This window comes from Saccopteryx bilineata, chromosome 5 (genome assembly GCF_036850765.1).
Source record: "Saccopteryx bilineata isolate mSacBil1 chromosome 5, mSacBil1_pri_phased_curated, whole genome shotgun sequence".
Taxonomy (NCBI): Eukaryota; Metazoa; Chordata; class Mammalia; order Chiroptera; family Emballonuridae; genus Saccopteryx; species Saccopteryx bilineata.
The window spans coordinates 194307071-194334930 of record NC_089494.1 but is presented as its reverse complement, the minus strand read 5'-3'; the positions used below and the strand labels follow the sequence as shown (position 1 = coordinate 194334930).

Below are 27860 nucleotides of genomic sequence, written 5' to 3'. Positions count from 1 at the left end.
CTCAAGAAAGAAAATTAACAAAGAAACTGCAGAATTAAGGGACACACTATATCAACTGGATTTAATAGATATCTTCAGAACCTTTCACCCTAAAGCAGCAGAATATACATTCTTTTCAAGTGCTCATTGTACATTCTCTAGGATAGACCACATATTAGGGCATAAAATGAGTCTCAACAAATTTAAGAAGATTGAAACCATATCAAGCATCTTCTCTGACCACAATGGCATGAAACTAGAAATCAACTACAATATAAAAACTGAAAAACACTCAAACCTTTGGAAACTAAACAACATGTTATTAAATAATGAATGGATCCACAATGAGATCAAGGAAGAAATAAAAAATTTCCTTGAAAAAAACGAAAATGAGCATACAACAACTCAAAATCTGTGAGAAACAACAAAACAGTCCTGAGAGGGAAGTTCATAGCATTACAGGCAAACCATAAAATTCTAGAAAAAGCTCAAATAAACAACTTAATCCTGCAACTAAAAGAACTAGAAAAAGAACAGCAAGTAAAGCCTAGGGAAGTAAAAGGAAGAAAAAAATAAAGAGCAAAGTGGAAATAAATGACATAGAGATTAAAAAAAAATACAAAGGATCAATGAAACCAAAAGCTGTTTTTTAAAAAAAGTAAACAAGATCGATTAGCCAAGCTCACCAAAAAAAAGAGAAAGAACTCAAATAAATAAAATTAGAAATGAGGGTGGAGAAGTAACAATTGACACAACAGAAATACAAAAGATTGTAAGAAAATACTATGAAGAACTATATGTCAAAAAATTAGACAACCTAGGTAAAATGGATGAATTCCTTGAAAATATATAATCTTTCAAAAATCAATCTGACCTGGCCGGTTGGCTCAGCGGTAAAGCATTGGCCTGGCATGCGGGGGACCCGGGTTCGATTCCTGGCCAGGGCACATAGGAGAAGCGCCCATTTGCTTCTCCACCCCCGCCACCCCCTCCTTCCTCTCTGTCTCTCTCTTCCCCTCCCGCAGCCAAGGCTCCATTGGAGCAAAGATGGCCCGGGCGCTGGGGATGGCTCCTTGGCCTCTGCCCCAGGTGCTAGAGTGGCTCTGGTTGCGGCAGAGTGACGCCCTGGAGGGGCAGAGCATCGCCCCCTGGTGGGCAGAGCGTTGCCCCTGGTGGGTGTGCCGGGTGGATCCCGGTTGGGCACATGCGGGAGTCTGTCTGACTGTCTCCCCCCCGTTTCCAGCTTCAGAAAAATACAAAAATACAAAAAAAAAATCAATCTGGAAGAATCAGAAAACCTAAATAGACTGATTACAACAAATGAGATTGAAACAGTTATCAAAAAATTCCCAAAAACAAAAGCCCTGGGGCAGATGGCTTCACAGGCGAATTCTACCAAACATTCAAAGAAGAACTAACACCTATCCTTCTCAAGCTATTTCAAAAAATTCAAGAGGAGGGAAAACTTCCAAGCTCCTTTTATGAGGCGAGCATAATTCTGATTCCAAAACCAGGCAAAGATAACACAAAGAAAGAAAACTATAAGCCAATATCCCTGATGAATTTAGATGCTAAAATTCTCAACAAAATATTAGCAAACTGGATCCAGTAATATTGTATACATGAAAAAAATCATACATCATGATCAAGTAGGATTTATTCTGGGGAGGCAAAGTTGGTACAATATTCACAAATCAATCAATGTGATTCATCACATAAACAAAAAGAAGGACAAAAACCACATGATAATTTCAATAGATGCAGAAAAAGCATTTGATAAAATCCAGCACCCATTAATGATCAAAACTCTCAGCAAAGTGGGAGTACAGGGAACATACCTCAACATAATAAAGGCCATCTATGACAAACCCACAGCCAATATCATACTCAATGGGCAAAAGTTAAAAGCAATCCCCTTACAATCAGGAACAAGGCAGGGGTGCCCTCTTTCACCACTCTTATTCAATATAGTTCTGGAAGTCCTAGCCACAGCAATCAGACAAGAAGGAGAAATAAAAGGCATCCAAATTGGAAAAAAAGAAGTAAAACTATCATTATTTGCTGATGATATGATACTGTACATAGAAAACCCTAAAGTCACAGTAAAAAAAACTACTGGACCTTATAAATGAATTTAGCAAGATGGCAGGATATAAAATTAATACTCAGAAATCAGAGGCATTTTTATACAACAGCAATGATCTGGCTGAAAGAAAAATTAAGAAAACAATCCCCTACTGCAACAACAACAACAACAAAAAAAAGTATTTAGGAGTAAATTTAACCAAGGAGGTTAAAGACTTGTACTTGGAAAATTATAAAACATTGATAAAAGAAATCAAGGAAGATACAAACAAGTGGAAGCATATACTGTGTTCATAGCTAGGAAGAATAAACATCATTAAAATGTCCAGATTACCCAAAGCACTTTATAAATTCAATATAATTCCTATCAAAATACCAATAGCATACTTCAAAGATATAGAACAAATTTTCCAAAAATTCATATGGAACCAAAAAGTACACAAATAGCCTCAGCAATCTTGAAAAAGAAGAATAAAGTGGGTGGTATCACACTTCCAGAACTCAAGTTATACTACAAGGCCATTGTATTCAAAACAGTTTGGTACTGGCATAAGAACAGGCATATAGATCAATGGAACAGAACAGAGAACCCAGAAATAAACCCACATCTTTATGAACAATTGATATTTGACAAGGGTGATTATAGCTTACAATGGAGTAAAGACAGTCTCTTTAACAAATGGTGTTGGGAAAATTAGACAGCTACCTGCAAAAAAATGAAACTAGACCACCAACTTACACCATTCACAAAAATAAACTCAAAATTGATAAAAGACTTAAATGTAAGTCATGAAACCATGAGCATCCTAGAGGAAAACCTAGGCAATAAGCTCTCCAACATCACTCGCAGCAATATATAAGGTCTACCGGAAAGTTCTGTCCGTTTCTATCACAACAAGTTTCAACACGTAAGCACATGTGTGCCTATTTTTATCCCTTAATGTATACATACTGAGGTAGCAATTTAACTAAAACAAAGTTAATTCATGTTAGTCTTATGTGTGAAGCGATAGTGTACCCATGGCTACTGATAAAGTTCATTTACGCCACTGTAATTTTTACGAATTTCAACAAGGAAGAAATGCTACAGAAGCATGTATGTCACATCCACCATATTCCCCGGACTTAGCACCCTCCGACTATCACTTGTTTTTGTCCTTACAAAATTTTTTGAAGGGCAAAAAATTCAAAAATGAAGAAGATATCAAACAAGCACTGGTTCAATTTTTCACATCAAAAGATAAAACATTTTTCAAAAATGGGATATACAAATTGCCCTCACGCTGGCAAGAAATCACTAATAATAATGGCAATTATATTATTTAATAAAGTTTATTGATGGTAAGAAAAATTTGTATTTTGTTTTATTCCAAAAACGGACAGAACTTTCCAGTAGACCTTATATGTGCTGATTTATCTCCACAGGCAAGGGAAATAAAGGACAGGGTAAACAAATGGCACTATATCAAACTAAAAAGGTTTTGCACAACTAAAGACAATATGAACAAAATAAAAAGGCAAACCACACAACGGGAAAACATATTTGACAATATGTCTGATAAGGGGTTAATAACCAAAATTTATAAAGAACTTGTAAAACTCAACACCAGGAAGATAAACAATCCAATTAAAAATGGGAAAAAGAAATGAATAGACACTTTTTCAAAGAAGACCTACAGATGGCCAATAGGCATATGAAAAAATGTTCAACATCACTAATCATTAGAGAAATGCAAATTAACATCACAATGAGATATCACCTCACACCAGTCAGAATGGCACTCATCAACAAAACAACACAGAATAAGTGCTGGCGAGGATGTGGAGAAAAGGGAATCCTCCTGCACTGCTGGTAGGAGTGCAGACTGGTGCAGCCACTGTGGAAAACAGTATGGAGATTCCTCAAAAAATTAAAAATCAAACTGCCTTTTGACCCAGCCATCCCACTTTTAGGACTATATCCCAAGAACACCACATCAATGATTCAAAAGGTGAAATGCACCCCATGTTAATGGCAGCATTGTTCACAGTAGCCAAGATCTGGAAACAGCCCAAGTGTCTGACAGTGGATTAATGGATTAAAAAGCCAGGGCACATATATATAATATAATGGAATACTATGGGGCCATGAAAAAGAAGGAAATATTACTTTTTGCAACAACATGGATGGACCTGGAAACTACTATGTTAAATGAAATAAGCCAGGCAGAGAAAGAAAAATATCATTTGAGGAATCCGACAAACAATATGAACTGAGGAGCAGAATAGAGACAGAGGCGGGGTCAAAGGATCCAGAAAGAAAGAGACAGAGGGAAAGGGGATGATAAGGTGATAGGATGGGACAAGAGCAGAAAAGCCAATCCTGGAGGGAAGGGGGGACGGCATTATGAGGAGGGGGTGGGGGGATGTACTGGGGAACATGGGGGATGGGAGGATGTATTTGGGGGGACACTCACTAGAATCTATGTAAACACAATAAATTAATAATAAAAAAAATAAAAAGCAAACAGAAAAAAAACCTTGACTCTACATGGATACTTGTAGAGTCCCCAAATTAATAAAATCAGAAATTAAGGAGGCCCTGGCCAGTTGGCTCATTGGATAGAACATTGGCCTGGTGTATGGACGTCCTGGGTTTGATTCTCAGTCAGGGCACAAAGGAGAAGCGACCATCTGCTTCTCTTCTCCACCCTTTTCTCCCTCTTCTGCAGCCAGTGGCTTGGTTTGAGCATCAGCCCCAGGTGCTGAGGATAGCTCAGTTGGCCTGAGTGCATCAACCTCAGTTACAAAAAAGAGCTCAATTGATTCAAGCATCAGCCCCAGATAGGGGTTGCTGGGTAGATCTGGTCAGGGCACATGCAAGAGTCTGTCTACTTACCTTCCCTCCTCTCACTGAAAAAAAAAATAGAAAAAAAGAAAGAAGAAATGAAAAAGAAGTAACAACTGACACCAAAGAAATACAAAGAGTTGAAAGAAAATATTATGAACAACATATACCAACAAATTGGACAATCTGGAAAAAAATGGATAAATTCCTAGAAACATTCAATCTTCCAAAACTGAGTCAGGAAGAATCAGAAATCTGAATAGACAGATTACAACCAGGGAAATTGAAGCAGTAATAAGAACAAAACAAAACAAAAAACTTCTACAAACAGAAGTCCTGGATTGGATGGTTTCACCAGTGAATTTTACCAAACAGTCAAAGAAGAACTAATACCTATCTTTCTCAAACTATTCCAAAAAATTCAAGAGGAAGGAGGGCTCCCAAGCTTATTTTATGAGACTAGCCTTATTCTAATTCCAAAACCAGATAAAGACATTACAAAGACAGAACAATGTAGAATAATATCCCTGATGAATATAGATTCTAAAGTCCTCAACAAAATATTAGCAAACCAGATCCATCAATACATTCCAAAGGTCACATATCATGATCAAATGGGATTTATTCTGGCGATGAAAGGCTGGTACAACATCTGCAAACCAATAAACATGCTATGCCACACAAACAAAATGAAGAATAAAAATCAAATGATCACATCAATAGATGCAGAAAAAGCATTTGATAAAATTCAGCATTCATTTATGTTGAAAACTCTCAGCAGAGTGGAAATTGGGATACATACCTAAAAATAATAATCACCATATATGACAAACCCCCAGTCAACATCATACTCAACAGGCAAAAACTACAAGTGTTTTCTAAAGGTCAGGAACAAGACAGGGATGTCCACTGTCATCTCTCTTTTTCACATAGTAGTGGAAATCCTACCCATAGCAATCAGACAAGAAGAAATAAAAGGCATCTAAATTAGAAAGGAAGAAATAAAATTGTCATTATTTGTAGGTGACATATTGTATATAAAGAACCCTGAAGAGTCCACCAAAAAACTACTAGAACTGATAAAATTATTTCAGTAAAGTAACAGGATACAAAATAAATGCCCAGAAATCAGTTGCATTTTTATACACTAATAAAGAACTATCAGAAAGGGAAACTAAGAAAACAATCCCATTCACAATTGCCTCAAAAAGAATAAAATATCTAGGAATAAATTTATCCTAGGATATAAAAGACCTGTACTCAGAAAATTATAAAACACTGAAGAAAGAAACTAAAGAAGATACAAATAAGTGGAAGCATATATCATGGTCATGGATAGAATTAACATCATTAAAATATCCATACTATCTGAAGCAATCTATAGATTCCACACAATTCCTATCAAGATATCAATTCTGTATTTCACAGACTAGAACAAATATTCTAAAAATTTATATGGAAACAGAAAAGATCCCAAATAGCCAAACAATCTTGAGAAAGAAGAACAAAGTTGGAGGAAGAATCATGCTACCCAATATCAACTATGCTACAAGGTCATCATAATCAAAACAGCACAGTACTGGCATAAAAAACAGGCATATAGATCAATGAAACAGAATAAAGAACCCGGAAATAAATCCATGCCTTTTATAGTCAATTAATATTTGACAAAGGAGGCAAAAACATACAATGGAGTAAAAACATTCTTTTAAGGAAATAGTGTTGGGAAAATTGGACAGATATGTGCAAAAAAAATGAAACTAGACCACCTTCTTTTATTTATTTATTTATTTATTTATTTATTTATATTTAGAAATTAATGGGTGACATTGATCAAAAAGAATATATAGGTTTCAGGTAAACATCTCTAGCATTCGACCTGTTGATTGCATTGTGTGCTCATAGATTACCTTCTTACACCATACACAAAAATAAACTCAAAATGGATTAAAGACTTAAATATTAGACTTGAAACCATAAAAATCCAGGAGAAGAAAAGATAGGCAGTGAAGTCTCAGACATTTCTCATAGCAATATTTTTACTGCTGTATCTCTTCCAGCAAAGAAAACAAATAAATAATCAAATGAGACTACATCAAACTAAAAAGTTCTTGCACAGCAAAGAAAACCATCAACAAAATAAAAAGACAACCCACTAAATGGGAGAACATATTCACTGATAACTGATAAAGGGTTAATATTCAAAACTGATAAAGAACTTACATAACTCAACACCCAAAAACCTCCAAACAATCCAATTTTTAAAATGGGCAAAGGACCTGATATACACTTCTCCAAAAAGAATATACAGATGGCCAATAAACATATGAAAAGATACTCAGTCACTAATAATCAGAGAGATGCAAATTAAAACCGCAATGAGATATCACCTCCCACCCGTCAGAATGGTTATCACCAATAAATCATAAAACAAGTGTTGGCGAGGATGTGGAGAAAAGGGAACCATTGTGCATTGTTGGTGGAAATGCAGATTGTGCAGCCACTGTGGAGAGCAGTATGCAGTCATCTCAAAAAAATTAAAAATGGAACTATCTTATAACCCAGCAATTCCACTTCTGGGAATTTATCTGAAGAAACCCAAAACACTAGTTTGAAAGAACATATGCACTCCTATCTTCATTGCAGCATTATTTACTATAGGCAAGATTTGGAAGTAGCCCAAGTTCTCATCAGCAGATGAGTGGATAAAAAATCTGTGGTATATTTACACAATGGAACACTACTCAAGTGCAAAAAAAAAGGAAATCTTACCCTTTGCAACAGCATGGATGGACCTAGAGATTATTATGCTAAGTGAAATAAACCAGACAGAGAAAGACAAGTACCACATGATTTCAGTTATGTGGAATCTAATAAGCAAAATAAACTAACAAACAAAATAGAAACAGACTCATAGATAACAGAGGACAGACTGACAGCTGTCAAAGAAGGTTGGAAGGCTGGCTGAAAAAAGTGAAGGGGTTAAGCAAAGAAATAACTTAGAGACAGATGACAGAATGAGGATTGCAGAAGGAAAAGAGTGGGGGGAGGTGAAAAGAGGGTAGAGGTGGGGGTAGATGGTGATGGAGGAAGACTTGACTTGGCTGGTGAACACACAATGCATCATACAGATGATATATTGTAGAATTGTGCACCTGAAACCTATATAGTTTTATTAACCAATATCACCCCAATAAATTCAATAAAAAATTTAATAAATAAATAAAATACTTCCCTGAAAGGCCTAGTGTGAACATAACAATGAAAATGGATGTAGCATAACTTCTGGTGGCCCAGTGGATGGGGCATTGACCTGAAATATTGAGGTTGCTGGTTCAAAAGCCCGGGCTTGCTGGGTCAAGGCACATATGAGAAGCAACTATGAGCTGAAGCTTCCCATTCATCTCCCCCCGAACCCCCACCTTTCTCTCTCTCTCTCTCTCTCTCTCTCTCTCTCTATCCCCCCTCTCTAAAAATCAATAAATAAAATCTTTTTTTTTAAATGGATGTAAAAAACATCTGTGCACAGTAAGTACTCAAAAGTATCCCCCTATCCCCCTTCTTAATGGCCACTTCCTTTTAGTATTCTGAGGACCATGTGATTTTAAGGCATTCTAAACTAATACAGGATGGTTAAGGAAAGAGCTGAAATTAATATTTTACTCTTTTTCCTTTTTTTTTTTTTTTTCTGAAGCTGGAAATGGGGAGAGACAGTCTCCCGCATGCGCCCAACTGGGATCCACCCGGCATGCCCACCAGGGGCGACGCTCTGCCCACCAGGGGGCGATGCTCTGCCCCTCCGGGGCATCATTCTGTTGTGACCAGAGCCACTCTAGCGCCTGGGGCAGAGGCCAAGGAGCCATCCCCAGCGCCCAGGCCATCTTTGCTCCAATGGAGCCTCGGCTGTGGGAGGGGAAGAGAGAGACAGAGAGGAAGGAGAGGGGGAAGGGTGGAGAAGCAAATGGGCGCTTCTCCTGTGTGCCCTGGCTGGGAATCGAACCCGGACTTCGCATGCCAGGCCGACGCTCTACCACTGAGCCAACCGGCCAGGGCCTACTCTTCTTCCTTTCTTACAATTCTGTTGTCCCTCTACTTTCTATCCCTTTCCTTTTTCTTTTTTTTTTTTTTATTCAATGAAAGGAGGGGAGGCAAAGACAGACTCCTGCATGCACCCCAACTAGTATCCACCCGGCATGCCCACTAGGGGGGTAATGCTCTGCCCATCTAGGGCATTGCTCCATTGCTCTGCAATCAAGCTCTTCTTAGTGCCTGAGGTGGAGGCCATAGAGCCATCCTCAGCCCCATCCAGGGTCAGAGGGAAGCCAGGGTTGGGTTACTCAAGACAGGAAATAGAAAGGAAAGACCTCCTACGTGAGGGTTTGGATATTTCTCAGGTCTGCTTTTCTCTCTTCTTGTGAGACACTCACCTCATGTGGCTTCAGAGCAGAAGCAGATTTAATGACAGGTGCACCAGGTGCACACCCTGGGCCCCAACTTCTGAAGAGCTCCACAAAACCCCAAATTTACACTTTTTTCTAACCACGCCAAGTTTGGTTTCATATGTGCAATTTTAATATTAATAGTACATAATATCTTTATTTATTTTTAAAATATGGTTAACATGTATTTTTATTTTCCCTATCTATCTCTTTTTTTTAATTTTTTTTAAATTTTTTTTAATTCATTTTAGAGAAGAGAGAGAAAGGGGGAGAGAGAGACAGAGAGAGGGAGAAGGTGAGGAGGAGCTGGAAGCATCAACTCCCATATGTGCCTTGACCAGGCAAGCCCAGGGTTTTGAACCGGCGACCTCAGCATTTCCAGGTTGACGCTTTATCCACTGTGCTACCACAGGTCAAGGCCTATCTCTCTTTTTTTTAAGGGGCCCAGTATTTTCTTCTGTGCCCGGGGCCTCAACGGACCTTAATCTGCCTCTGCTTCAGAGGAAGTTTACAGGGCTTGTTGCTTTCAAGAAACTTCCATATTTACCCTTCCAGATAAGAAAGAACTTAAGCTTGACCTGTGGTGGCACAGTAGATAAAGTGTCAACCTGGAATGCTGAGGTTGCCAGTTCAAAACTCCAGGCTTGCCCAGTTAAGGCACATACAAGAAGCAACTGCAAATTGATGCTTCCTGTTCCTTTTCCCCTGCCTCCCCCCCCCCCGCCACTTCCCTCTAAGATCAATAAATAATAAATTTTTTTAAAAAAAGAAAGAACTTAATATCAATGAAATGACAGCCACCCAATGCTATCTAGGCATAAGAACAAAAAGATTGGGCTAGTGATCACCAAAGTGCAGAAAACTTGTTCAACAAATTTTCTGACCTAGCTAAGGTTTTATTCTACCTTCTTGCCAAATCAAAACTTCTTCACTGAAATCAAGATGTGAGCAGTAATTCTGCTTTACCCAGACCTATCTATCCCCAATTTAAATAACAAGTAAACTATTAACTTTCAGTGTTACAATTCTGACTTTTTTGTGTGTGTGTATTTTTCTGAAGTTGGACATGGGGAGGCAGTCAGACAGACTCCCGCATGCGCCCGACTGGGATCCACCCGGCATGCCCACCAGGGGGCGATGCTCTGCCCATCTGGGGTGTCGTTCTGTTGCAACCAGAGCCATTCTAGCGCCTGAGGCAGAGGCCACAGAGCCATCCTCAGCTCCCGGGCTAACTTTGCTCCAATGGAGCCTTGGCTGCGGGAGGGGAAGAGAGAGACAGAGAGGAAGGAGAGGGGGAGGGGGGGAGAAGCAGATGGGCGCTTCTCCTGTGTGCCCTGGCCAGGAATCGAACCTGGGACTCCTACACGCCAAGCCAACGCTCTACCACTGAGCCAACCGGCCAGGGCACAATTCTATTTTATTTATCTTCATAAACAAGCTAACTACATGTCTCAAAAATTAGATATCCACTTTCCAATAGTCTCCCAGTGAAGTAAAATATCTGCTACAAAACACCATGGGTGGAGGAATGGCTGCCAAACTTTTATCAGAAACACTTGAAAGAGTATTTGAAGAACATAAAGGCCAACATCCCCTCTGAAAAATCTAGATTTATCCCCAAAGGAGTCCCAAACCATTAAACAACAGCATGCCTGTTAGCACCTTGCAAGTGTTTTTCATAACACATAGAGTAAGGAGAATTACAACTATAGAAAACAGTCCTAGAAAACACACCATTGCATGTACTATCAAATGGGCTCTGTAAAGTCAGTAGCTGTGGCCACCATCACAGCCGCCTGGCCCATGCAGGTTCCCTTCAGACAGATGGCAAAGAAACAGTGGAGCCAAGAACTGGTGGGCCATTACCTTTATTCCTGCTCGCACCGGGCGAGTAAATACACACAGCAGGAAAACACTTCCCTTTCCACTCAGGGCTCCCAAAGTTACTGACTTTCTCCAGTTTTTGCTAAAATCAAAGGCCTCACCAGCCTCACTCAGTCCCCTCTGCAATGCTGATGGCTGGATCCAAGCAAGAGAACCCCTCGGTCTGCTTTATTTTATAGTGTAGAAAATTAAAGTCTTTAAGCCAGTATACAAATAAGGAAGTTTCTGATACAAAGCCACTTATCTGAGGCATAAATGGGATTCCTCATAAGAGTGCACCATCCCCTATCATGGAACAGTCAAGGGTGTGGGGGAAAGCTTAGTTTTGAGAAGATCTTAGTATTAGGAGGATGTTGAAAAGATATTAGTATTAAAAGGGTGGGAAAGGCTTAGTCTTAAAACTAAGCCTTAGTCTATAAGGACTTTGCCAGCTTACAGCCTATCTCCCACACCCAATGCAAACTCTAAGCGAGCAAACATATACATCATATTTACAAATTTATTGACCAACAGGCCTTCAGGATGCTCTGCCACAGCCATGATTCAGTCTCCTCTACTACATCCTTCTGTAACACAAGACATCCCTTCAGAAATAAGTTCCAGTAAAATCTTTTCTAAGAACCTGGTATGTTTGCCTGCCTTATCCTCACTGAAGCAACTTAATTTGATATGGTCTTTCCATCTGTCCATGTCCATTCTAATATGTCCCCCCCTTCACAGTAACTCTACTCAGTTGTATTTTTTTTTATTTAATTTATTTTATATTTTTACAGGGACAGAGAGAGAGTCAGAGAGAGGGACAGACAGGGACAGATAGACAGGAACGGAGAGAGATGAGAAGCATCAATCATCAGTTTTTCATTGCGAGACCTTAGTTGTTCATTGCTTGCTTTCTCACATGTGCCTTGACCATGGGCCTTCAGCAGACCAAGTAACCCCTTGCTCGAGCCAGTGACCCTGGGTCCAAGCTGGTGAGCTTTTTGCTCAAACCAGATGAGCCCGCGCTCAAGCTGGTGACCTCGGGGTCTCGAACCTGGGTCCTCTGCATCCCAGTCCGATGCTTCATCCACTGCGCCACCACCAGGTCAGGCTCAGTTGTATTGTATTTCCCATTTGTAACATTTATGTTTGCCTCAAATGCTTCATGGAGGCTTAAAAAAATAATGCAGACATCAGAATTACAACTAAACTACAAAACAACCACCATTCAGAACTGTTTGAAATCTGGCTGAATGGGAGTACCAGAACTATGGGATTAAAAAAGAAGCTATATCAAGACTGGGAGGACAGGTGGAGATACAGAACAGGCTGGTCCCACACCCACGTGTGGAAGAAAAGAATTGGGAGGATTATCTTATCTGCAGAGGTTCTCCCTAAGGAGCGAGGGATCCAGCCCCATATCAGGCCCCCAAGCTCCAGTGCCAGGAAAAGAAGTCCCAATAACTTCTGGCTGTAAAAACCAATAGGAGTTGAGGCTGAGGGAAGTGGAGAATGGCTGGAGTCCTAGGCATTCTTCTTAAAGAGCCTGCACACAAACTTACATGGACTTACTCTCTCTGAGCTCCAACACTGGGACAGCAGCCCAAAAGGCACCAGCACCACATAAGGAGGAACTGAATTGCCTGGCATCAAGATAAGAGCTGAAGGGGCAGCTTTCTCCCAGACAAAAGTGCTGGCAGAGGCCATTGTTCCCTTGATGAGCCCGCCCCCCAAAGCCACCAGGTAGGCTCCGTATCTAAAACTCCATCAACCTGAATCACACTGTTTGCCCTACCCTAGTGATTCCTTGAGGCCCTGCCCCACCCAACTTTTAGGTCCACCTAAGCTGTTTCCAGTGGCTTTTCCACATGAATTGCCTTTTTGGGCTCATGCTTTAGATTTTCCTAAAATCTCTCAAACAAGCAGAATCTGGCCTCAGCAAGCCCTGTACCTCTCACTAAGTGATCCCAGGCCTGGCACTAGAACCACCTGGACTTCGGTTGCAGTTTGGCCTTTCCTGGGCTCCTCCAAGCCCAGCACAAGTATCAGCCATCTGTGAATCACTTCACAGCTCATTCCAGGTAGCCCCAGGAAGAACACAGGTGGTGGCTGACCTCGGCCTATACCTCCTAAGAGGCTCCAGAGCCAGCTCTCGTGGTGGACAGCTTCAGATCACATTGAAGCACAACTACCTAATCACCTCCACAAGTGACACACTCAAAGGGCAGACTCAGCCAGCAGCAGAACCCTCCTGAAGTAAATCCTGCTCTGTGGAGTGTATCAGCATAGCTGACCCTCCATGATGGTCAAAGGTCGGTGGGCAGTGGTAACAGCCAGTCCTTGCAGCTGGAAGTAAATCTCTCCCATTGACACACCAACAGCCATCAAGCCTGAACTACTAGAGGACAGTGTACACAGCTCACACAGGGGGCACACCTCGAGTACTCAGCTGCAGTTATTGGGGAGGGTGTGTCACTGGATCCTACAGAATAGTTACTATATTAGGGCACTCTACAAGCCTGGGAGACATAGAAGCTCTACCTAATAGGTAGAAACAAACACAGAGCAGCTGCCAAAATGAGAAGACAAAGAGACATGTTCCAAATAAAAGAATAGAACAAAACGCCAGAATATAACTAAACATAATAGAGACATGCAATCTACTAGATACAGAGTTCAAACACTGGTTATAAGGATGCTCAGTGAACTTAGAACTTCAACAGCATAAAAAAGGACCATAAATATAGAACACACTAACTGAAATAAAGAATACTTTACAGGGAATCAACAGTAGAGAAGATAAGGCCAAGAATTTAATCAGCAATTTGGAAGATAAGTGTAAAGCCAGGAGCCAGGGCTAGAGCCACTATCACAGCAGCCTTCTGGTCCATGCAGGTTCGCATTGGATTCGGACAGTCGGTAAAGAAACCATGGAGCCAAAAACTGGTGGGCCATAGCCTTTAATCCTACCTTGCACCCGGCGGGCAAGTAAAAATACACACTGGGCTCCAAAACCCAGTCACACTCAGTGCTCACAAAGCCACTGACTTATCCGAGTTTCCTAGAATCAAAGGTTTCTAGCTCACCAGACTTATTCTCCTCAGTTCCCCATCTCTCCTTCCTTATCCCAAATACAAACTCTACACAAACTGGCATCTCACTCAGCACTCCGCCATCTTGGCTGCTTCTCCTGGCCTTCTCCACGTGGCCTCCTCCCGCTGTTGGCTCTATTCTCTCTGCTCTCTCATGCTAACCTCAGGAACCAAGAGAGCAAACTCCCCCTCCGTTCCCATTTTATAGTGTAGAAATCCAAACCCTTAATCCAATATACATAATGGGGAAGTCTCTAATACAAAATCACTTCTATGAGGCATGATAGGATTGTACCACCTCACACCAAAAAGGGTGGGACAGGCTTAATCCCAAAACCAAGCCTCAGGCTACAACAATTCTCAACACACATTAATATCACCTGGGCAACGGCCTCTTTAACAAAGTGAGCATAATACACTCTATCCGCCCAACAATAAGGAAGCAGAAAACACTCACTCAGAACAACACAAAGAAAAAAGAATTACCAAAACAATGAGTCTCAGGGACAACCTCAAGCATACCAACATTCACATCATGGGGATGCCAAGAGAAGAGAAATTGAAAACTTATTTGGAAAAAATAATAGGCCCTGGCTGGTTGGCTCAAAGGTTGAGCATCGGCCCAGTGTTTGGAAGTCTTGGGTTGGATTTGAGGTCAGGGCACACAGGAGAGGAGACCATCTGCTTCTCCACCCCTACACCTACCCCCTCCTCTCTCTCTTTCTTCTCTTCCTGCAGCCAGGCTTGAATGAGCAAGTTGGCCCTGGGGATAGTTCCAAGGACTCTGAGGATGGCTCCAAGGCCTCTCCTCAAGTGCCAAAATAGCTTGGTTGCCAAGCAATAGAGCAGTGGCCCCAGATGGGCAGAACATCAGCCCCAGATGGGGCTTGCTGGGTGGATTCTGCTCAGGGCACATGTGGGAGTCTGTCTTTCTGCCTTCTTGCCTCTCACTTAATTAAAAAAAGAAAAAGAAGAAAGAAAAGAAAAAATAATCACAGAAAACTTACCTAACTTAGTGAAAGAAATAGACATACAAGTCCAAGAAATCTACTATTAGGCAAAAAATAAAACTATGCATCAATACAGGGTTTTGTTTTGGTTTTTTTCTTAACTCTTTGCTAGATTTGCAATCTTATGTTTTTGGTTTTTCTGTTTTCTTCTAACTTCTTCAGTATTATTTTCAATTATTGTAGTAAGCTGGTTAATTACCATATTTTTCACTCCATAGGACACACTTTTTTCCCCAAAAAGTGGAGGGGAAAATGCCCGTGCATCTTATGGAACGAATGTTCATTTTTATAGCTGCTGCGGATTCCCAGACAACTAGAAGAGTATTTGAACATTAAAGTCTCTTCTCATTTGTTAATAACAGTGCTAATGGTTGTTAATACTGCTGTTGAGTTTACATTATTGAAATATTGTGGTATATTTTATTAAATATTTTAACACACCATTTGGTTCAAAATATTTCTTTTCTTATTTTCCTCCTTAAAACCCTCGGTTCGTCTTATGGTCAAGTGAGTCTTATGGAGTGAAAAATATGGTATTTAGGTTAATCATTAAACTAGTCACAGAAAAAAACATAAAGAAGAAGTCACAAATGTTTCAACAAACCATTCAAAGTTGTGGACAAATTTTATGTCATGGAGATAAGAAAAAGATAAAAATATATTGGTTAATCCCTTTAAAGATATTAATATTATGAAATTTTTGTCCCACCTTGTAGTAACTTTTATGCTGAATACATTTTTATCTACCCAATATCAACTCTAGTTTCACGCATTTGCAGAAGGGCAAGAGTTTTACCAACTGGCCCTTAACACACACTAACATATATGGAATCAGCTGCACCAAAACATCATTTTCTGAAAAAGCAGTCTGAATTTTCATTTGTATTTCATATTCACTTTCTTTTTGTTTTTTCATTTTTTAAAATAATTTTTATTTTTCAATTACAGTTAACATACAATATTATATTAGCTTCAGTTATATAACATAGTGATTAGATATTTATAGAACTTACAAAGTGATCACCCCTTAAGTCTAGTACACATCTGACTCTATACATAGTTATTATAGTATTATTGATTATATTCCCTATGCAGTACCTTATATCCCTGTGACTATTTTTATAACTGGCAATTGACATGTTTTAATCCTTTACCCGTTTTCACCCATCCTGCATACCCTATCCCATCTGGCAACCATCAAATGTTCTTCGTATTCATAAGTTTGATTCTATTTTGGTTTTTACTTATTTTGTATTTTAGATTCCACATATTAGTGAAATCACATGGGTACCCGTCAGTAATTACTTTAAATGTAAATGTTCTGCCTGACCAGGTAATAGCATAGTGGATAGAGCATCAACCTGGGACACTGAGGACACAGGTTCAAAATCCCGAGGTTGCTGGCTTGAGCACAAGCTCATCTGGCTTGAGTATGGGATCATAGACATGACCCCATGGTCACTAGTTTGAGCCCAAAGGTCACTGGCTTGAAGCCCAAGGTCACTGGCTTGAGCCCGGGGTTCCTGGTTTGAGCAAGGGGTTAAGGTACATAAGAGAAAGCAATCAATGAACAACTAAAATGTCACAACTACAAATTGATGCTTCTCATCTCTCCCTTCCTGTCTGTCTCTCAAACACTAAAAAAATAATAATAATAAAAATAAATAAATGTAAATGTTCCAATTAAAAAATATTGAGTGGTTAAATGGATAAGAAAGAAAGACCCATACATATGCTGCCTACAAGAGACCTACTTCAGATGGAAAGAGACACACATTAAAAGTAAAGAAATAGAAAAAGATATTTCATGCAAATAAAAATTTAAGAAATCTGGAGTAGCAATACTTACACCACACCAAAAAAAAAAAAAAAAAAAAAAAAAAAAAAAAAAAAAAGATTTTAAAACAAGAAACAAAGAAGGAAAAGAAAGACCCAGTAACTTCATTTTTGGGTATTTATCTAAAGAAATCCAAAACACTAATGTGAAAAATGTGAAAAGACATATGCATTCCTACTGCAGCATTGTTTACAATGACCAAGATGTTCAAGCAACCTATGTGCCCATAGATAAACAAATGGATAAAGAAGAAGAAGTACATATATACAGTGGAATATTACTCAGCCATAAAAAAAATAATGAAACCTTGCTTTCTGCAACAACATGGATATGTTGAGTCTTTCATACTCACTATCAAATGAAACTAGGAGGGACCAACTAAAATCTAAGTCATCTCAATTGAGAAGTTTTCTATTTTCTACCAAATGTATTCCCAATACGCACCAACCTTTCAAGCCACAAACATCCCAAAGGGCTGGCACCACTTACACACTCAGCAGTTCAAGGGCTTGGATCTCACGGTCCATGTGATGAAAGTAGAGCGCTAATAATCATTCATATGAACGCGGAGGTGCGTCCACCAGACCTTTCTAAGCAACCTAACCAAAGGATGCAGCTCCTAGCTCACATAGACAACAAGCTTTTACACTGTGCTCTCCAAACGTGAAGCTTTTCCAAAATTCTACCCGGCTCCTTTCCAGGCGCGTCTTCCCAAACTCTATCGGACAATCCGGGACTAGACCCTCCACTGCGCTCCAGACTCGGTCTGTAAATGTAACTACGGACTCAGGACACAGCTCGAGGGCGAGAAAGGTCCCCAGCCCTAAAGGACCTTCCCCAACTAAGGTCCACACAGCCCCGTGGCCAACCCACCCACCGGGCCGCTCCCCACGAGCCAGCACTCACGCGCGCGAAGGTCACCTGAGAAGGCAGCGGCCCTGGGTGGCGGTCGAGGACGCAGTCACGCCCAGGAGCGATGACCCGAGCTGCGGGCGCGAAGACCGCAGGGCGGAGACCCCACCCTCTCGCCCGGGAGCTCTCGGGTCTGCGCTGGCGGGAGCGCGGAAGGCGTGGTGCCGCCTGTACCGCTGTGATAAGCGCAGGGGCTGGGCCCGGGTCGGGGGTAGCATAGGTATCGAGTTTCGCACTGGACCCGCCCCCACCGCCGTGGGCCCACAAACACGACTGTCCTGGAGTACGCAGGGACAAACCGAAAATTCTGTCTCGTACAAAACGGACAGTTAGAAACAAACGAACGTTGGTAATCACAGGACGCCACCACGGATCATCAATACCTCGTCTGCCCTGGATGGATTTGGTCGCTGCCGGCGGTGGCCAACGCACTTAAGCACCAGAAGACACTGACGCCCAGGCTTTTTCAACCTCACACGTTGCCCATCCAGAGCAAGCAGGCGGTCTCTTACTGAAAGAGCTTTTGTGAAATTAGGTTCCTGCATCCCCAGGACCAGTAAAACCAGGAACTAAATCTACTGGGAGGCGTGGGGGTGTGGTGGAGGGAAAACTTCTTAAGTGAAAATACTACTAGGAACAGTTTAAATGCATTCTTCACATTCCTGTAATAAACACTTCTTTGCAATACACTGATCAGATGGAAAAGCTGGAAAAAGACTGTGCAGATTCAGGAAAAGCGCTGGTTATCAGGCTTAATAAGTGTATAGCTATGCCAAAATTCACTTTCTCTATCTACTCTCAGAAATTAGCACTTGCATCTAGATAGCTTCTGGTTTGCATTTTCAAACAAAAATCATTATATCAGTTAAATTGTTTAAAGCAACAAAAGAAACTACTGTTAATTCTTCACCCCATACAAGATAATTTTAGCCGGGAGTCCTATATAAAAATATTGATTAGACCATTTTTTTAGAATATTAAAAATACCATAGTGTATACTTTTATTTATTTATTTTTGGCAGAGACAGAGAGTCAGAGAGAAGGACAGATAGGCAGGAAGGGAGAGAGATGAGAAACATCAATTGTTTGTTCCAGCTCCTTAGTTGTTCATTGATTAATTTCTCATGTGCTCTGACTGGGGGGCTACAGCAGACCGAGTGACCTGTGGCTCGAACCAGCGACCTTGGGCTCAATCTGGTGAGCCTTGCTCAAACCAGATGAACCCGCGCTCAAGCTGGCAACCCCAGGGTCTCGAACCTGGGTCCTCCATATCCCAGTCTGACGCTCTATCCACTGCACCACCGCCTGGTTAGGCCATAATGTATACTTTTAAAGGACTTAAAAGTATACATTTATGAAGCACCCAAACACTTGGAAGGGTATTTTGTGGGTTTTTTTAATTAAATTTCAGAGTCACTTTACAGATCCTTGGCCCTGGCTGGTGGCTCAGGGATAGAGCCTCGGCCTGGCCCAGCGTATGGATATTCTCTGTTCCTTTCCTGGTCAGGGTACACAGGAGAGGCAATCAGCTTCTCCTCCCCTCCTTCTACCCTTTCTCTTCCCCTTCCCCTCCACAGCCAGTGGCTCGATTGGTTCCCCCGCAGCCCAGCCGGGTGCTGAAGATGGTTTGGTTGGCCCCCGTGAGTCAGCCTCAGGCGTTAAAGCTCTTGCACTCCAGCATTGGCCCCAGAGGGGTTTGCCAAGTGCACCCAGGACCCAGCGCATGTGGGAGTATGCCTCACTATCTCCCCTCCTCTCACCAAAGGGGGGGGGTCTTTAAAAAAAACCCCACACAAATACATTTGTTATTTTAAGCCAAGATTGGGAAAAATTCTTTAAAGTGGCTCTTAATAACTGTTTGCAAAATTGAAAAAACACCTTCTAAAGAATAAAACTTGATTGACATCAGTAAAGATGAAAAAATGCCCTGGCTGGTTGGTTCAGTGGTAGAGCATCCTCCCAGCCTGTGGATGTCTTGGGTTTGATTCCCAGTCAGGGCACACAGGAGAAGCGCCCATTTGCCTTTCCCTGCCCCCTCCTTCCTCTTCTTTCTCTCTCTCTCTTATCCTCCCACAGCCAAAGCTCCAATAGAGCAAAGTTGGCCCCAGCGCTGAGGATGGCTCCATGGCCTCCGCCTCAGGCGCTAGATATGGCTCCGGTGGCAACGGGTGAATGGCCCCAGATGGGTAGAGCATCGACCCCTGGTGGGCTTGCTGGGTGGATCCCAGTGGGGTACATGCGGGAGTCTGTCTCTCTGCCTCCCTGCTTCTCACTTCAGAAAAATACAAAATAATAATAATAATGATGATGATGAAAAAAATTCCAGCAAAGGCAACCAACCAAAAGAGAACTTCTAAAAATGGAGAAAACACACATGAAATTGACTAAAACCCCACATTTTTTAAAACAAGATAGTAAGCTGAATATAGCATTGTAGAATTATGTAAAATAAAAACAAACCAAAAATCTATACATGGAAAATAGTTGGCATTACAAGAAATTACTTGATTCTTTTTTCTTCTACTTCAGTGTAATTTTCTAAATTTGATATAATACATATATACAACTTTTATATTAAAAATGAATAGTTTAAAAGAAAAATTAATAAAAAATATGTTCATTTTTAGTCAGTAAAATGTGCATATAAAAACATTTGACAATACTCAGTCATATCCTCATCCAAATTAGGGCTAAAATAAACAACAAAAACTTTCTTCCTTGTTTTTAGTCTAATTTTTAAAAATATTTTAGTTTGTGATTTCTTCTAATTGATGTCAGTTTATTTTCAGGCTAAAGTTATATTACAACCTAATCTCAACCTAATATTTTCTCAAGCTGATCACTTCCATTCTGTTTGACAATGCGGACCAAAAAAAAGGATGCTCTAAGAAGTTATAAATTCCTAACTGGGTAGATTACAGAGTACAGTCATGCCCTATAATTTCTTCTTCTTCTTTTTTATTTTTTTTTTTTTTTTGTATTTTTCTGAAGCTGGAAACGGGGAGAGACAGTCTGACAGACTCCCGCATGCGCCCGACCGGGATCCACCCGGCACGCCCACCAGGGGGCGACGCTCTGCCCACCAGGGGGTGATGCTCTGCCCCTCCGGGGCGTTGCTCTGCCGGCGACCAGAGCCACTCAAGCGCCTGGGGCAGAGGCCAAGGAGCCATCCCCAGCGCTCGGGCCATCTTTGCTCTAATGGAGCCTTGGATGCGGGAGGGGAATAGAGAGACAGAGAGGAAGGAGGGGGGGAGGGGTGAAGAAGCAAATGGGCGCTTCTTCTATGTGCCCTGGCGGGAATCGAACTCCGGTTCCCCTCATGCCAGGCTGACGCTCTACCGCTGAGCCAACCAGCCAGGGCCTCTTCTTCTTTTTTTTTAATGAGCACTTAAAAAACAAAACAGACAACCTTTTTATCATGTTTTACATTTACAGTGTATTAGCTAAACAACATCCACATGCAAAAATGAGCACTAAGTATAAACTTCTACCGGATGGCAGTGTCGACTACAAAGGTTTACTTGATCCCAACTTGTTGCGGTTACTTCAGCTGGACTGTTCGTTTCTGTGACCAGTAGCATTTAGAGCCAAATGATGGAACCACCACAAACCCTGGCAGACTTGGTCCCAGTGGGTCCCACGCGGGTGCACAGGCTGCGCTGGTGGGGAGGCAGAAGCAAGTCCACTCGAGGGCGCTGGGCGTGTGGCAGCAGCTCTGCCGAGTGCCAGCTCCCGGTGCTTCAGTCGCAGCAGGAGACACCTCCGGGCCACAGCACAGGACACACCTGTTCCCCAGGGCTCATTAGCACAGGGAGGAAACTGTTCCTGTAATGTTCTCGAGTTTGCATCGGTGTCAGGTGGGACTCAGGTCTCTGAACGGGGAAGATCCTTTTCAGAAGCATCAACTAGTTGACTCACATACAAAATCCAATGATCAAAATGAGGTTTTCGCCTGACCTGTGGTGGCGCAGTGGATAAAGCGTCAACCTGGAAACGCTGAGGTTGCAGGTTCAAAACCCTGGGCTTGCCTGGTCAAGGCACATATGGGAGTTGATGCTTCCTGCTCCTCCCCACTTTTCTCTCTCTCTCTCTCTCCCTTCTCTATAATGAATAAATAAAAATCTTTAAAAAAATAAAATTAAAATGAGGTTTTCAAGTACAAGTCTGTTCACTCTTCCTTCCTCTCCCTCCTCCTCCTCTTCCTCCTAAGTGTCGTTGTGGGCCTTTGGTGGCAAGAAACACCGCCGCAGGAGGGACCGGGACGTAAACCTACGTGATGTACACTTTCTCGCCTTGTGAGGAGTGGAAGAGCTCTCTGATTCTCGAACAAACAACCTTATCATCTCCACCGATAGGGAGCAGAGAATTGTAGCCATAGATGTAGCCGCCGGGCAGCATCACGGGCGGGTTGTTCTCGTTCATCTTGCAGACCAGGCGGGAGCTGGCGCGGTGGGCCCTGGGCAAGGTGGCCGCGCACAGGGCAGTCCGGGCTCTTGGAGCTGCGACCCTCCTTGCAGCACTGTGGGGTCTTCACAGCCGAGAGGCAGGCCTGCAGGGTGAGGGTGATCACCGAGCTGTTCCCCCGCTGGTGGAGCCAAAGATGAGCACCCTCCGCCGGGCCAGGTCTAGCAGGTCCTAGAGGGAGATGTGCGTGGCCGGCATGCGCGTGACTCGGTGGACTTCACCATGCGCATGGCCAGCTGGCTCCCTTTGGCCTGACTGAATGCTTCCTTGCGTGTCTCACAGTGTCTAGTGCCCTGTTCTGTCGGATGAGTTCAATGAACTACTGAATCCTTTGCCTGAACTCCAGCAGCTCAATTCTGGTTTTCCTTTTATGGTTTCCATGCCAAGAGCCTTACTTTCTTTAGGGGAGCCGCTCTTCCGTCCTGGCTTCTCGTGGTGCGCGCTTTGAAGGCTCTCCACCTTGCGCAGCCGGGGCTTGTCGCGGCAGTGGCCCAGGCTCCGTTTCCTCTGCGGTCAGAAACATCTATATGTTCATTACATCCTGGATGCGGCCTTGCGGCGCCAGCTTCTCCGCGGTGTTGTAGTGGCCACAGCGCGGTAGGTGCTTCACCATCATGCGGTCCATGTGCTTCTGCTTCCAGTCTGGCCGGCCGCTGTCCGGTCGCTGCTGTGCTGCTTGAGGTGCTCAATCCTGCGCTTACACAGTTTGGCGCTCTCGTCCAATGAGGACTTGTTTTTTTAGTGAAAGGGTTTTTTTTGTTGTTGTTTGTTTTGTTTTTACAGAGAGTCAGAGAGGGATAGATAGGGACAGATAGACAAGAACGGAGAGAGATGAGAAGCATCAATCATCAGTTTTTCCTTGTGATACCTTAGTTGTTCATTAATTGCTTTCTCATATGTGCCTTGACCTTGGGCCTTCAGCAGACCGAGTAACCCCTTGCTTGAGCCAGCGACCTTGTATCCAAGCTGGTGAGCTTTGCTCAAACCAGATGAGCCTGCGCTCAAGCTGGTGACCTCGGGGTCTCGAACCTGGGTCCTCCGCATCCCAGTCTACTGCTCTAGCCACTGCGCCACTGCCTGGTCTGGCATAGTGAAAGGTTTTTTAAGCAAGCCTTGTCCAATGTTTTTGTGTATCTAGGTGAATACATCTTCGCAATTCCAGAAGCAGTACCTGTTGAGGGCATATCCACCCTCAGGAGAGTACAGAGTCTTACCTCTCTTGTTATCCATTGCTGCCTATTCTCTCCCAACTTCAAGTAATCTTCGTGTAAACGCAGGATGTTTTCATTTATTTATGTTTTCTTTAATTTTTTAAGCATTTTTTTTTGTAGTTTCAGGGTACAAGTCTTTCAACTTCTTGGTTAAATTTATTCTTAACATTCTTTTTATGCTATTGTAAATAAAATTGTTTTCCTTTTTTTATTGATTGATTTTAGAAAGAGAGAGGAAGAGGGAGAGAGAGAGCATTCATTTTGTTGTTTAGTTTAGTTGTGAATTCTTGGTCACTTCTCATGTGTGCCCTGACCAGGGATCAAACCCACAACCTTGGTTTTTCAGATGGTGCTTTAACCAACTGAGCTAACCACCCAGGGCCTGAAATTGTTTTCTTAATATCTTTTTCAGATTGTTCTTTGTTTAAGTACAGAAAAGCAACTAATTTTGTATGTTAATTTTATAACCTGAAACTTTGCTGAATTCATTTATTACTCTCACAGGGTATTTTTGTGTGTGTGGTATCTTACATGTAGAAAACCCATGTAAGATCCTTTTTGGATGCCAATTTGAATGCCTTTCATCTACTTGCCTAATTGCGCTGGTCAGAACTTCCAATACTATGTTGAATAAATAGAAGTAAAAGAAGGCATTTTTGTCTTGCTCCTGATTTCAGGGGGAAAGCATTCAGTCTTTTGCCATTGAGTATTACGTTAGCTGTGGGTTTTCATATATGATCTTTATCATGTAGGGAAACTGTGCTCCTAGTTCCATTTTACTGAGTGTGTTTTTAATCATGGATGAGTATTGAATTTTCTGAAATACTTTTTCTGCATCAATTGAAATGTTCATGTGTTTTTTCCTTCATCCTATTAATGTAGTTTACTACCAATACATGTTGCTTGGTTTTATATGTTGAACTATCCTCATAGTCCAGCGTTAAATCTCACTTGGTCATGGTGTATAATCCTTGTGATATGTTGATAATTCAGTTTGTAGTATAATGTTGAGAATTTTTGCATCTATATTCACAAAGGATAGTGGACTATAATTTTCTTCTCTTGTAGTGCCTGTGTGTAGCTTTGGCATTAGGGGAATACTGATCTCACAGAACGAGTGAGGAAGTGTTCACTGCTCTTTAATTTTTTGGAAGAGTTTGAGAAGAATTAATGTTAGTTCTTCTTAAAATATTTGGCAGAATCTACCTAAGAAGCCATTTGGCCTATTGCTTTGCTTTGTTAGGAGGTCTTTTAATAATAACTCAGATTTTTCTCAGGTATATTCCAGTTTTCTATTTCTTTATGAATTGGTTTTGGCAGATTGTATGTTTCTAGGAATTTGTTCATCTTATCTGACTTATCCAATTTGTTGACAGACAATTGTTCATAGTATTCTTTTTTTTTCTTTTTGTATTTTTCTGAAGCTGGAAATGGGGAGAGACAGTCAGACAGACTTCTGCATGCGCCCGACCGGGATCCACCCGGCATGCCCACCAGGGTGCGATGCTCTGCCCCTCTGGGGCGTCGCTCTGTTGCAACCAGAGCCACTCTAGTGCCTGGGGCAGAGGCCAAGGAGCCATCCCCAGCGCCCGGGCCATCTTTGCTCCAATGGAGCCTCAGCTGTGGGAGGGGAAGAGAGAGACAGAGAGGAATTAGAGGGGGAGGGGTGTAGAAGCAAATGGGCGCTTCTCCTGTGTGCCCTGGCCGGGAATCGAACCCGGAACTCCTGCACGCCAGGCCAATGCTCTACCACTGAGCCAACCGGCCAGGGCCCATAGTATTCTTTTATAATAATTTTTGTTTCTATAAAATTAGTAGTACAATTTTAACTTTCATTTCTGTTTTGAATAATTTGAATCTTCTCTCTTTTTCCTTAGTCTAGCTAATGGTTTGTCCCATTTGTTGATCTTTTCAAAGAACAACTTTTGGTATCACAGTATTATTTTATATTTATAAATATATCTACTTATAAAATATGCCATAATATTAGTCCATAACTTTATAACTGCTTGCTTTGGTATCTTCCTTATGAGTATGAAAATTAATTACTTTTTAAAGCCAGTTTCTAGCTTTATGATAGACACTCAATAAATTCATTGTTAAATGATTGACTGATGTAAATATAAAGGGGTATACAAAAAGAAATATACATAAATCATAAATGCAAAGGAGGCATGGGCTGGTTTGAAGTAAGAGTGTGAGGTTGCCCCTTATATAGTGAACACAATACACCATAACAGCATGAGGTGTTTTTTTTTCCTTTGTTATTGTTCAACAGGCATTGATGTCGATTTCTATTAAAGTCTGACTTCTACATAATTCAGAATTCTTTCTCACTTCTCTTTGATGCCTAAATTTCTTTATCATGAGCCAACAAGTAAATCTCCAGTCTTATCAGGAAATAACTGATTTACTCCCTTTGTATTCCTGCCTTAACTGAACTCATGACTCCTAATATTTTTGTTTGTCCTCAAATCCAAGCCTTGCTTCTAATACTCCATTAGACCTTACATACCAACATTGCTAGTAAGTCATTCAAACAGGAAGGAGTTTACAAAACTAGAAAGGCATCTGGCTAATTGTAAGTTCTCTTTCAACCCCACCAATACACGATTCTGCTGAAGATGACTTATTCAGCTTGCTGAGTTTAAATACTGCTGAAATGCTCACTAGCAGTGGGTATCAAATTATAGTCTGATAATTCTCGGGTACCAGAGAGAAGCTTCAAGGACTCCACAAACCTTTTATGTAAATATTGTTTTCAATACATTTCAACCATTAAGAAAATGTAAAGACAAGCCACAGACTGAAAATATTTGCAAATCATATATCTGAGCCTGACCTGTGGTGGCGCAGTGGGATAAAGCATAGACTCAGAACACTGAGGTTGCCGGTTTGAAACCTTGGGCTTGCCTGGTCAAGGCACATAAGGGAGTTGATGCTTCCTGCTCCTCCCCCTTCTCTCTCTCTCCTTCTTTCCCTCTTTCTCCTCTCTGAAAATTGAATAAAGTCTTTTAAAAAATCATATATCTGATAAACAATTTGTACATATAGCATGAATTTTTTTTACCCCAATAAGGAAAAACATTTATATATTTTGGGTCCATTCTATAAATGAAACGAAAAGGGAAATATTGCATATTTCCTTTTTTAAATTTATGGGATAGAGGAACAGCTTGTATTCAGAATACATAAAGAACTCTTACAAATCAATACCAAGAAGATAAATACATTTAAAAATGATGAAATGATTCAAATAGATATTTCACCAAAGACATGAATAGCCAATAAGCTCATGAAAAGATGTTTAGGCCCTCGCCGGGTGGCTCAATGAATAAAGCGCTGTCCTGGTGCACCGAGGTCAAGGGTTCAGTCCCCAGTCAGAGCATGTACAAGAAGTGATCAATGAGTGCACAACTAAATGGAACAACTAAGTAGAACAGTAAGTTAATGCTTCTGTCTCTCTCTCTTTCTCAAATCAATGGGGGAAAAAGATATTCAACATCTTTAGTCATTAGGGAAATACAAATTAAATTCACAATGAGATACCACTTCACACAACTAAAGTAACTATAATAAAAAAGACAGACAATAACAAGTGTTAGTGAAAGAATGTGAAGAAACTAGAATCCTCATACATTGTTGGCAGGAATATAGAGTGGTAAAATTACTTTGGAAAATAGTTCGGGCCCTGGCCGGTTGGCTCAGCGGTAGAGCGTTGGCCTAGCGTGCGGAGGACGCGGGTTCGATTCCCGGCCAGGGCACACAGGAGAAGCGCCCATTTGCTTCTCCACCCCTCCGCCGCACCTTCCTCTCTGTCTCTCTCTTCCCCTCCTGCAGCCAAGGCTCCATTGGAGCAAAGATGGCCCGGGCGCTGGGGATGGCTCTGTGGCCTCCGCCCCAGGCGCTAGAGTGGCTCTGGTCGCAACAGAGCGACGCCCAGGATGGGCAGAGCATCGCCCCCTGGTGGGCAGAGCATCGCCCCATGGTGGGCGTGCCGGGTGGATCCTGGTCGGACGCATGCGGGAGTCTGTCTGACTGTCTCTCCCTGTTTCCAGCTTCAGAAATATGCAAAAAAGAAAATAGTTTGGGAGTTTCTTAAAAAGTTAAACATAAATGTACCCTATAATTCAGCAAATTC

General features: G+C 41.7%; 1 protein-coding gene and 1 pseudogene across 5 annotated transcripts in view; both read right to left on the bottom strand.

The window, feature by feature from the left end:
• LOC136337612 (broad substrate specificity ATP-binding cassette transporter ABCG2) overlaps positions 1–27860 on the bottom strand; it is a 136905-nt gene that overhangs the window by 67424 nt on the left and 41621 nt on the right. The window contains exon 1 of one of the 5 annotated variants that reach the window (XM_066279079.1): positions 18428–18523. The exons of 2 other annotated variants lie outside the window; for them this stretch is intronic. The gene's annotated coding sequence lies outside the window, so the exon portion shown is untranslated. Of the gene's footprint in view, positions 1–18038; positions 18163–18427; positions 18524–27860 lie in introns of those variants that run through there. 2 more of the 5 variants (XM_066279082.1, XM_066279078.1) reach the window with 2 other exon arrangements.
• LOC136306606 (E3 ubiquitin-protein transferase MAEA pseudogene) overlaps positions 22314–27860 on the bottom strand; it is a 53324-nt pseudogene continuing 47777 nt past the window's right edge.